Source organism: Zootermopsis nevadensis, unplaced genomic scaffold (genome assembly GCF_977971745.1).
Source record: "Zootermopsis nevadensis isolate Lab colony 2312 unplaced genomic scaffold, Znev_1.0 Znev_ptg000039l, whole genome shotgun sequence".
Classification (NCBI taxonomy): Eukaryota; Metazoa; Arthropoda; class Insecta; order Blattodea; family Termopsidae; genus Zootermopsis; species Zootermopsis nevadensis.
In genome coordinates this window covers 279708-292036 of record NW_028259171.1, presented here as the reverse complement: position 1 = coordinate 292036, position 12329 = coordinate 279708, and the positions used below count along the sequence as shown (strand labels likewise).

The following is a 12329-nucleotide window of genomic DNA, read 5'->3' as shown; positions in this document are numbered from 1 at the left end:
AACCACGTGGCAAAGGACGCACAACGTCGCCCTTCGCCCCCGCATAAACGCCCTAAAACAACAAATAGACGCGGCCATCAAAAATCAGCTAAACGACACCTGGCAACATACGCTGCAAGGGCTAGATACCAGTAATAACGGCGATATTTGGCGAATTACGAAAAGTTTAACAAACAGCTCCACCTGCATACCCCCCCTGAAATTTAACGGTAGATCCGCCGTTACTCATGACGAAAAGGTGAACCTCTTTGCCGACACGCTACAGGACATCTTTACGACCAACACGGACTTAGACCGTGATTTCACTCAACAGACCGAGCTCACTGTCAGGGATTTTCTAACCCAACCCCCCGCCCCGTCGGTAAGAAAAACAAACCACAAAGAATTAGGCTGGATAATTCGCCATCTCAAATCGCGCAAAGCAGCTGGTCCCGATGGCATACAGAATATCGTTCTGAGGAACTTGCCCCCACCAGCCCTCAAATTCATAGCCACGCTTTTCAACGCCTCAATAGCAAACAACTACTTCCCGTCTCAGTGGAAGGTTGCTAAAATAATCATGCTTCCCAAGCCGGACAAGGATCAGTCCTCGCCACTTAATTACAGGCCCATCAGCCTCCTAAATTCGCTAGCCAAAGTATTAAAAAAAATAATCTTGAAACGCTTAAATGCACAGCTAAAAGAATTAAACTTAATACGGGAGGAGCAATATGGATTTAAAAAAGGTCACTCAACCACTCACGCGCTGACACGCCTCATTGAACGCATTACCCTGGGATTCAATAACAACAAAACAACACTAGCCCTCTTTTTGGACATAGAAAGAGCTTTCGACAAGGTGTGGACAACCGGACTCATTTCTAAACTCATCAGGGCCGGAATTCCCGCACATTTTGTCCACATTATATACAACTACCTAAATAACAGAGTCTTCACGGTTGTCCATGGAAATTCGGAATCCACACGGCGACCCATTCAGGCAGGAGTCCCCCAAGGCAGCCTGTTAGGGCCAGTTTTATTTAATATTTATATAAATGATTTAACAACCATAGAAAATGATAATAATGTGGCCGTCTCGATTTACGCTGATGATACGAGCGTCACTGCTCGATCAGGCAGCGTACAGTTGGCGGCATTTAAACTGAATAAAGCCATTACAACTTTCGAGCCTTGGTTTGAAAAATGGAGGATTAAGATTAACGTTCATAAATGCGCGGTAACATTATTCTCTAAACGGCTGTCGCACCTCCGCAGCGAAGTACCTCCCCTGAAGATCTTTGGAGCAACCATCCCCCGGGTAAATGAAGCCAAATACCTTGGCATCATCCTGGACCGCAAACTCACCTACAGATCACACATAAAGAAAGCAGTGTGCAGAGCCAACCATAGGCTCAGCCAACTCTACCCAATCCTTAACAAGTCCTCCTCCATCAACATTAACCTCGCACTTACAATCTATAAGACACTCCTCCGCCCAATAATAACGTACGCGGCCCCTGCATGGGGACAAGCGGCCAAAACTCACATTAGTAAGCTCCAAGTTTTGCAGAACAAGGTGCTCAGAATTATAACGAAACTCCCAAGGGTAACGTTAATCGAAATCTTACATGAGCAAACTGGCATGGAGACGTTCCGCAACCATGTCAGGAAGCTAGCAAACAAATTTTATGCTAAAAGTCAAGCGAGTGAGAACTCCCAAATTAGGCAGTTAGGTCAATATGACCCCATTTACGATAAATACCAGCGACCGCGGGCCCTACTTGGGGGGCTGATCTTGCACATACCCTACAAATTATATATATTTAAATAAAGTAAAGTCCATTTTGGGCAAAACCCTACTGATTTTAGCCAGCCGTTCATCGGAGGACGCTCCAGCGGAACTCCTACCATGGACCAGACCACGAAACCATCAGCTGAAGAAGACCATGGAAACACGGATGACCTGCATTCAACATATTATGTTGTATTATTGCACCAGATGTACCTGACTTTATCAATAAAGCCCATGGCACAAGTTAGGGAAATCTAGGGGTCGTACTAATTCCTCTTTTGTCTGCCGGACCGCTGGCTAGTAGTCAGCGCGCACCCGGAAGGTCCTGCGACCGGCCATCTCGACACAGGTTTTCCTTGGTTTTCCTCTGTCTTCAAGCAAATGCTGAGATGGTTCCCAAGTTCCAAGTTGCCACTGCAAGCTTCTCATGCAGCCCTCCCTATTTAAATTAATCAAAATTTACCACCCCTTAACGCCGTCAAAATTTACCCCCCTCCCCTCAATAGGAACTTCTAAATTATGTACTAAACTTCCAAATTAATAGTCTCGGCTTTCTCCAATACAAAATTTCAAAATTCCGTCTTCTCTGCCATCATCACACTAACGCCTTCACTCTTACTTTATCTTAACAGAAGGACGAGCGGGCATTGCCTGGGGACCTTCTAGCTATAAGATGCTCTTTCTCCCCCCCCAGATATCGAAGTGTCTCTCACTTCTCCCCCACCAATTTCCTCTTTCTCTCTCTCTCTCTCTCTTCGGCACATAAAAACTGCCTTCCCAACTTTAATGTAAAGATTCAGACCCAATTCTGTATGACCCCACTCAAATTCTCTCCTTCCTACACTTCACATCGCTTTGCGTCCTCCATTTCCGAATGGCTTAACTTCTCTTCAACCTCCTTTATCTGAAGGACGATCGGGTGTCGCCTGAGAACCTTCATAACCGTAAATTTACGTTCATCTCATTCATTCGGCTTCAATGGTTCAGTTATAATGAGTACGTAATTGTTAATCTGAGAACCTCCTCCAACACTATATTCTTCTTCAGAGTTCAAGGCATAAGCAGTCTTGTCAATTCCAACTGAGATATAATCTAAAACAGTGGTATTTAACTTTTTTTTTTTGTTCGCGTACCCCCAGATATAATTTCTCTTCAACTTTGTACCCCCAAAGTTGTTGGTGTATATTACAAGTTATACATAGTATATAATCTACATCTAAAATAAATTAAATAAATTATATTATTGATTATTCAGTGTTTATAATAAAATAATATATATTTTTTAAATTTCACGTAACCCCTAAAGCCTTGTATCGACTGCGCGCGGCTGCCTCGAGCACCTGTTCTTGCGCGGCAAACTCGTTCGTTCGCTCATTGTGCTCGTGGTTACCAGCATCGAGCGCGGCAGCCGTGTTCGGCTGTGATCGACGCTGTTCGTCAGTTCTCGCAAGATCACCATGAATACAGCACAGTGAAATCTCTTTGCCGCGGGACAAAGAACCGCTCAGATTTGGCTCGACGCGCGCCAAGTTCGAGCGCGGCATTGTTCGTTCTGCTACGCGTGGCAACATGGTATCGACTTTGCGAGGCAAAGCAACGAACATTGCCTCGCGAGGCAGCCGCGCGCAGTCGATACAAGGCTTTAGTCGCCATCAAATGTAAGACGCACCTCGACATCAGAAATATTAAAGTGTCAAAACAGCGTGTCTTAAAATCGGGGAAATAGGTATTTAATCAAATTAGTGGATTCCATCATACGAGGTAGACAACCGATGTACTCAGAAGTAAAATGTATTATCATCAGGCCTATAGAATATTATATGCTATAGATATTATAGCATGCGTGTAGGACTTGATTTCCACCATAAATTTGTTTCACTGAAGCGAATACACTATGCTATTTTCGAGCTATGCGGTGAACGTTTTACCCACCTCAGAATTCCCACAGTGCAGAAATACGAACGGATAAACTTTAAACTAAACAGTTCATGGTACGATGAATTAATTATACCTGAAGCGAATATTATTCTGCACTATGTTAAACGAAACTGAACGTATTAATTTCCTAAATGTGGCTGGATCTTACGTAAGGGATCTTTAATGTGGTACTGGGGTTGCTATGGTAAAATTACACATCAAAGGCAATTAGGTGTTGTCAGTTGTCATGGTTAAATGCAAAACAGAATTACCTCGCAGATTCTGGTATACAGAGAATCACGTAACACGAAACACATAATTCTACTGCTTCTCTTGAAGGAGACTGAGCTGCAGACTTGTTTCATTTTTAATTAAACAACTCAAAATATTTATTTCTACCGTTCTGCGCTGATGTATCAATTAGCCTATGTTGTGTTGCGCTAATAAAAAACCATACGTCATGAACTGGGAGTTATGGGACGCAGAAAACTCTGTTTAAAATACTATTCTAAAATTCATTTGGAAAACCATAAAACATTAAACGTTAGCCATTTTCGGCCGAAATTCAAATCGGGTACTTGAAGAAAGTGAGTTGATCAGCATATGTTACAATTTCATAATTGCTTCCTAGATCATTTAACGGCTGTTTCAACTTAGACGTAATATAAAGTCCAATGAGATAACACGATGCCTGCGAAAGTATGGTTTCACCTGAAGAGACTGAAAAAGTTCTTAGAAAGTACAGCTGGAAACCCGACTGGGATTCGACTGCCCAATGAAGACATTAATCATACATACTGCTCGAAATTAAAGTTGTCTAAGTAAGATAACTGACGTTATCTTACATTAGTCGCGCACAGAACACAAGACAGCCATTTTCATATTCCTCGCTGTAACCTCAAGTCTCACCAAATTAATCGCGGCTTCTCTGCCTCTATTATCAACAGTTGACAAAACGCAGTGATATAACAGAAGAAACAAACAAGTCAAACGTCTGCTATGAAACTTGGTACAATTCATTACGACGTTAACGTGGTTCTATTGTCAAGCAAGTTTCAACTTTGTATCGTGCACGGCGAGGCACTGCACAGTGCCACAAAGGCAATGCGAGGCCAATTGCCAGCAGGAAGTCAGTCGCAATGGTATAGCACAGGAATTCCGAAGAGCCTTCCTTCAAGACCGAGTCCCAACTTTGATGCTTACATTCTCCTGGTATTCCTTCACACTCGGTTTGCTCGGCACCGCTGGCTTTTATAAACTACTCCCACGTTAACCGGCAATATATCCACAGCACAGCTCTAAGGCTACATAAGAATGCTTCAATATGTCCATGAATATTACGGTGATAACAGTGATGATGTAATACGATGAAGTCTATAGTAGTGCTTACTGTTAAGCAGGTGATGGAAAGTATGAATAAAATAATGGCTCTGTTGCCGCTGATAACAACAACAACAATAATAATAATAAAATTATCAAATAAAAATAATCTGATATAATGTTCATACCTTATCCAAAGGTAAGTAAGCCGAAATATATCAATCAATGCACTAACATAACGACTGAGCAAATGATGATTGATGATTTTACCATGATTTCTTCATCTTACTGTAACATGTCGGCGTGTCTCCACGAACCTGTGAGATAAAAGCTACAGGGCTATGTTAAAGCCACTACCAACATATAATCGTCAAATTTTGTGTGGTAACAAAATTTTTACAAAACGAAAGGTAATATTTTGTACAATATAGGAAAAACAATGGGTTCCTGTAAAGACGAAATACACGTATATATTCGTTCTATGAATATAACAAATAACAATATGTATGAAGATACTGTATAATGTCTAAAAATTCTGACTTTAAGATTTGAATCGACATTTTTGAAAATTTTATAGAAAAACTCCATCCGCTAATTCTTTTTGTAATCAATTTTTTATTTTAATACGCAATCATTTAAGAGAAAAGGTGAAAATGTAAATATTTGGGATTTGGAATTTGTTAATTATAGGTGTATGATACTGACATAGAAGAAAGAACATAACATTTTAATACGTGGAATCATTAATATGAACCCTGAAAATAAAAACAAAAAGGATATAAAAACTGAAATTTATAAAACTATGGTCACAACCACACTTTTTCACGATGGTAAGAACTGAATCACTAACAAGTAAACATCAGTAGGTTGCAAGCTTGCAGTATGATTTTTTTAAGTAAGGCTAGAAAAAAACCTTAATGAAATATAATATAGTTATAAATACTATCTAAAATGGAAATGTAACAGGATAATAAACACGGATAATAACATAATATATAACGTTGCAGTGAATCAAAAAACCAAGGTGCGAGTAAATAAAGAAAGCTGAAGAAATAGATGAATGTATCAGTGCAGTCAAGGCAGAAAATGCTACCTGCAGAAGAAGACGTTTCTTAAATAGTACGGTAATCTAAAATAACACGGAATTTCAAATACAATATTGTCATATTATAGATAGTATCTATTCGTAGCGCACCCTGCCAGAAATTCAGGAAACATAAAATATCTTCTTCTGTTTCACATTTAGCTTATTGAAATTCGGCATACATACTACAATTCACTGGTTATAGTATCAAGTCTATTCCCAGACGGCTCGAAATCTATCTGCAACACACACGTACTTCAGATGCAGCGTGATGTAAAAACAGAGATAAGAAAAAGAGAGAAATACAAAATCTTCACTCCAAATGCAGCAGCTAGTCCAAATTTATCCACAACCCGCACTTGGAGTTGCCATAGTGTCGTTGAGACTCATAATTTCACCAAAAAGTAGGACATTTGTATGCTGGATGTAATATATATTTCCCGGTGGAAAGATAACAACAAAACACACTTTTTACGACATTTTAACCACTCGCAGCTCGATATGTAGGTACGTCCGAACCATTTATTTCAGAATTTTTTTACAACTGAACAACAAAAAAGCTGCTTTGCTGGTAGTCTACTGCTGGCAATGGCTTCAGCGTTCTCAGGTGAGAAAGAACGTGTTGCTCAGTCGTCACGTAGGCCAAGTTGCGAAAGATCGAAGACTCTTACAGCAATTTAATATTATCCATCACTACAGGCTGGATGGAGTCAAGTGGTAAGTTTACATACCGCGAGCATTCCGCCTAATCTTCATTATAATTTATGCATACAGCGCGTGTGTAAATAATGAGAACATTAATTTAGAAAGGTCTTGTTTTGCGAAGTTCATACAAGTTTTACTTTCTTCTACTTGCTAAAAGCATAAAATAATTGTTTTACATGTTGCATTGTACGGCGGGACAGGGTTGCATATTACCTGCCATTAGCGTGTATTAAAGGAGAAAAAATTATTGTTACAAACTTTAAAAACATATATCGTAATTCCTTCTACAATCTAAAATAATAATGCTTATAGATGTGCATGTGTGTCTGTGTGCGTGGGCGTACACAAATGTTCTGCACGAATTTATGACGTTTCCCATCAACCAACATTATTTTGTGTGCATATGAAACAAGCGGAAATAAAATGGCAATAGGCCTACAGCGTACATCCAGAAAACAAGAAAAAACTGGCTGGTACGTCATTAAAGAGAGATAAAGATGTACGGAGCAGGAAATTAGGATTTAAACAGCTGTCAGTTAAAATGCGTTGCAAGAATGTAAACTGACTTGTAATATTCAGACCGCAATGAAAGAATAGAGACTACGTTTGGATTTCCCTGAGAACACGACATCTTCTGGATTGTTGCCGAGGTGTTAAAACATCGGCGAACTTATATCACACGACATGGTGTAACATCCCATAAGACCGACAGCCATCTTCATGTTCCGAGCCTTGAGAACCTCAAATCTCACATTTTAAGATCAATCAATAGCGTTTATCTACAAATCCTGTACAATGAAGTCCATAATCACTACGAAGAATACTATCTCAGTACGTACGCGCTCAAGCAAATATATCAAAAACACAACGCGGTAAAACTACTGGGCTGGCCATAATGAAAACCAGCAAAAGAAGACGTTTATCTAAATGGCTTCTGCTTAAAAAAGTTTCAAGGCTGAAGAACATCATTTCCGAGCCTTTAAAATTTTAAATAAACAATTAAAACCACGAACCTGCACGCTGCAACGACCAGGAAAATGCCGTTCCAGCTTTATTCATTTCTACAATGAAAAACGCGCACTTGATGTTGATTAAATATGTAAACCTCATTTATAGCCATGGGCGTGGAACGGACGCAAGGGATGTATAAAAACAAAGATTTTCTCTCAAGTAGATATAAAGAGTAAAACCAAATTTAATATTAGTACAGAGAAAGACAGGATTAAAGCCAATAATTCCAAGATTTCGTCACCACTTTCACAGAATACAACGTTGGAACCCATAGGTGCATTACCGTGTTAACACGAACCCGCCACCGGTCCCTAACCTAAGCCAGACGAATCCAATCCACATCCAAAACCGATTTCCCTACGATTCATTCTAATATTATAACCCTATCTACGCTTAGGTCTTCCGAGTGGTTTCTTCCCTTCAGGCTTTCCAACACACTTCTTTTCTCCCCATGAGCGGTGCTTTTGGTGACGTCGTCCAACTATGGCGCTCCTGATTATGCAATCTTCTTGAGCCTCCTGTAACTTCATACTTCTTCGGTACAAGCACCCTTGAGTGTGTTTTTGATAAGGGTGCTTGTACCGAAGAAATATGAAGTTACGTCTGCTACGTTCCTCTCTTAGCGTGTGAGACCACATTTCACATCCATACAAAAAATGTATAAAATTATTTCTGCCTGTTTTAATTTATACATTTTTGACAGCAGATGGGAAGTCAAAAGTTTCTGAACTGCATGGTAGCAGTATTTGCCGAAATGTTAGTGGTATATCTGTACATCACGCCCTGTCTTATGCGCCATGTGTCTATAAAATGAAACCCCAGAAGAGATTTTAAATACGTCTTCCTGTTCATGGTAAATATCCATTTCTGGCCCACTTGTTCAAAGTATCAGGGAAAAGGCATTTAAAACAATCCCATGAAAGCTGAATACCAGGCTGAAAAGCGGCTAAGATCAGTCGTTCCCCTTTCCCTCCTCTTTCTCGGGAAGTTGAATGTAGGAGCAAATACGCCTCGTCGTCTAGTGTTCGGTAACGGATGGCGCCAACCCCGCCCCTGTGGGCTACTCAACGCTACCAAATTTTAAAATTATAAACGTTTGACTATATCGGTCTTAGTTCTCGAGAAACACAGACAGTGCTTCAAAAATCTTCCCGTCTGGTTAAATATCTCCAACAAAGATGGCTGTCTTCTGGGTTGTAGCGTCGTGTAGTTTGGTAGACGTTCATCGACGTTTTAGAGGTCTTTGCTGCCTCCATTATCAGGGGGCTGAAGACTCTTCTTCAGACTTACTGCCGTAAAAACCACAAATCCTATCTCATACAAAGTTTAAAATTTTCTGGTGATAGTTTTAAAAGTAAGTAGCCTGGATAAGCAAGTCGGAAGGTGAAACTGACTTCAGGATAAAAAATACGAGGTGTAAGTTCTATAAGTTAGTACAACTGACATGATAAATAATACAAGTGTAAATGCATATGTAAATACGTAGGCTTACGTTCAAACTGTACCTACATAAATACGTAAGTACTGTACATGCATAGGTATATAAATATGTAACATATACACGTCTTCATACAGTGCTGTACGACACCGGTACAATTAAACTGTTTTTAGGACTTATAATTAGGGGGACTCTTAAAAACACTTTCAAACCACATTTAGTTCGAGTAACACGAAGACTAAAATTATACAAAAAGTTAGCTGTTACAACCTTAGTTTATGGTAGTGAAAAGGGGTAAAGAGATGAGACAAAAATAGACTATAATCATTGGAGTTTATATTTTTACGACAAACGCAGAATTAAATCTCATCCTCAAAAGGGATCAGAAATTGAAAAAATGTATTCATTGGAAGAATAACGTTATTGAACAGAACACGTTCACCCACTGAAAGATCAAAGAAAGATTTCAACGGGGGCTCCATTATAAACACCACTGCCGACGTAAATGTTGAGACTGAAATGGATCAAGCTAATAGTCTAACTCTGTGAGTGGATGATGATAATGATTGAGTTTTATACGGTAACATGATCCTAAATACTGATCATTACAGTCAGAAGCTTGTAGGAACAACCTAACATCTTACGAACACAAGTGTTACTACAGGCCCTGTCTCCAATCGGAACCCTTGCATTCGAACCCGTATATCATTTTAAGAAAGTTAAAAGTTAATAAACATCGCACGAGAATCATTTAGTACGTTACGTGTACGAGACAGTTAAAGTTTCTGTCACCGTCACTGAGAATTACTCACCGAGTTAATGGCCGTCATCTCCTTGGCCCGGGTTGGTTCGGAATCCGCTAGCCCGCTATCACTCTGTAACAAAAGAAACAGAATGTCAAATTGTGCAATAAAATATGCCTTATTTAAGCAGACCAGTTGGCGGCGAAACAGCACAGCCGTAGATCTTGACCGTCAAGTAGAGACAGCACGTAGTTGCTAACAACAAGACGCAATGCTGAAGAGACACGTGGTCTGGGCTCACAAAGGTAAAACCTATTACTGGTAGTGAGGGGAATAAGACTCCAACATATACACCCCACAGAATTAAAAAAAAAACTGCTAGCTCTGCATTGCATAGTGGGTACACACATTAGACAGCACAGCGAAAAACTCACTCCATTTAATAAGCCACAAATATGATGAATCTCAACTTTTCCTACGCTGAAGCTCGTCTTATTAATAGTTAAGAATTAAGCCGTACCTCAAAGAAAACATAACTTATCCATTCCAAATATCAATTAGTTTATATCAAATCTGAAAGTTCGTGACGAAGATGAGTTATTTGAATAAAAATTTCCTTGGATATTTTCCATCGTCTAACAAATAATAAAATAAAAAACGACGTTTCGGAGATGAGGCTCTATCTCCGTCTTCAGGTACCTACTCTGTTGGGCCCAATAGATAGAGTTAATAGAGTGGTGGTTTTGGGTCCGGAGATAGCGATTAGCTCTATCTATTGGACCCAACAGAGTAGGTACCTGAAGACGGAGATAGAGCCCCATCTCCGAAACGTCGTTTTATATTTTATTATTTCTTAGACGACGGAAAATATCCAAGGAAATTTGTATTCAAATTAATTAGTTTATGCTGTTTGAAGAAATAATCGCTGTTCATTCTACAAATCAAACGAAACCCATTAGCAAAACATTAAAAATTCTGATTGTTAATGCAGATGGTATACATCATTACTAGTGGGATTTAAAGGGTTAATATTCTATTACTATTTTCGTCTCGATCTTGCAATCCATCGCTTTCCATGCTACTTTACTAAAAGCATTAGGTATGCATTTCTTGTATCCCATATTACAATCCCACTCCATCGAAAAGCTCTTCAGTTCATTATCAAAATGTTACTGAGCGGTAAAGTCCCCGTTCAGTAATGTCCTGAACTACGTACTTGATTTTACTTGTTGTTAGTTTGTAACCATACAAAATAACCAACAAAATTACCATTTATATACGTTTATCTGCAGTGCCTTCCAAAATAAACGAGTTGTTATTCAGTACTCCGCATCAGTGTGAAACGAAAATAAACCCATTAGGTGGTTCAAACACAAAATTCAAGTCCTTAAGGAATACGTTTATAACATAATATAGCACCGTTGGAGCGTCTGACCTGATTTAAAGTCCTCGCTATTCAACGTTGATGACTCATCCTCACCTTCTTAAACAGTTGGAACTTTTTACGGAAGACGAAGGGGCCTGTTTTCGACCTTTTCTCTTCTTTCCCCATTTCCGCCAGACTAAAGATTCATGAGCGGTTGGGGCGTAGCGCCGGTAAGTAACATCCGAGCGCAGCGCCCCGACGCCAGGAACCGAAAATGCAGGAACAAGAAACTTTCGCGAACTTGCAAAAGTCTTGGCACACAAAACACAGCAAGAGTTTGGGTGCAGTAAAGGCTTTCAGAAACTCGCTGATAATGTGTACGACAGAAACAAATATTTTCAAAGGATAAAGAATCTTTACAAGAAAGATGACAAAAACATAAATATGTCCTCAAAGGTATAACTATGTAGGAATGCGTCATGTATTATGCAAGTTCCTTCACAAATTCTTGGCCTAGAGAATTACAAAAAATGTAATTACATAAATGCCTCGGTGTCCGATTATAATGGGACAGCCCAAAGGTATCTAGCGAGATATTTCAAACCACTTTGAGGTTCTTTTGCTAATGTCAAAGATTACGACATCGTAAAATTATATTATTTATTGTTTTTTCTGGTTTGCAAGATTAGCCTTGATTTGCAGATATAAATCGGTTATATGCTGCGTACACATAACGTTCTTGGATCATACGAACAATTATCTCTACGTTAAAATTAATTATATGTTACTGAAACACACAAGTCTTGCAACCTAAGGGACACCGACAACTTCTCCACCAACAAACCTTTTAGCAACCCCCTAGAAGAAAAATGGGTTACATTTCTAGCAATAAATTTTAACATTCGCGCACTGAACCAACATTAATTTCTCTACATTTACACAAAGCGAATAGAAATAATATACAGCATATTTAG

At 39.4% G+C, this 12329-nt stretch overlaps 1 long non-coding RNA gene across 2 annotated transcripts in view; it reads right to left on the bottom strand.

The window, feature by feature from the left end:
* Positions 1–12329, bottom strand: part of LOC147871777 (uncharacterized) — a 186013-nt gene that overhangs the window by 72492 nt on the left and 101192 nt on the right. For both annotated transcript variants that reach the window (XR_015538303.1, XR_015538304.1), the window contains one exon: positions 10059–10121. This is a non-coding gene — a long non-coding RNA (uncharacterized LOC147871777). The remainder of the gene's footprint in view (positions 1–10058; positions 10122–12329) is intronic.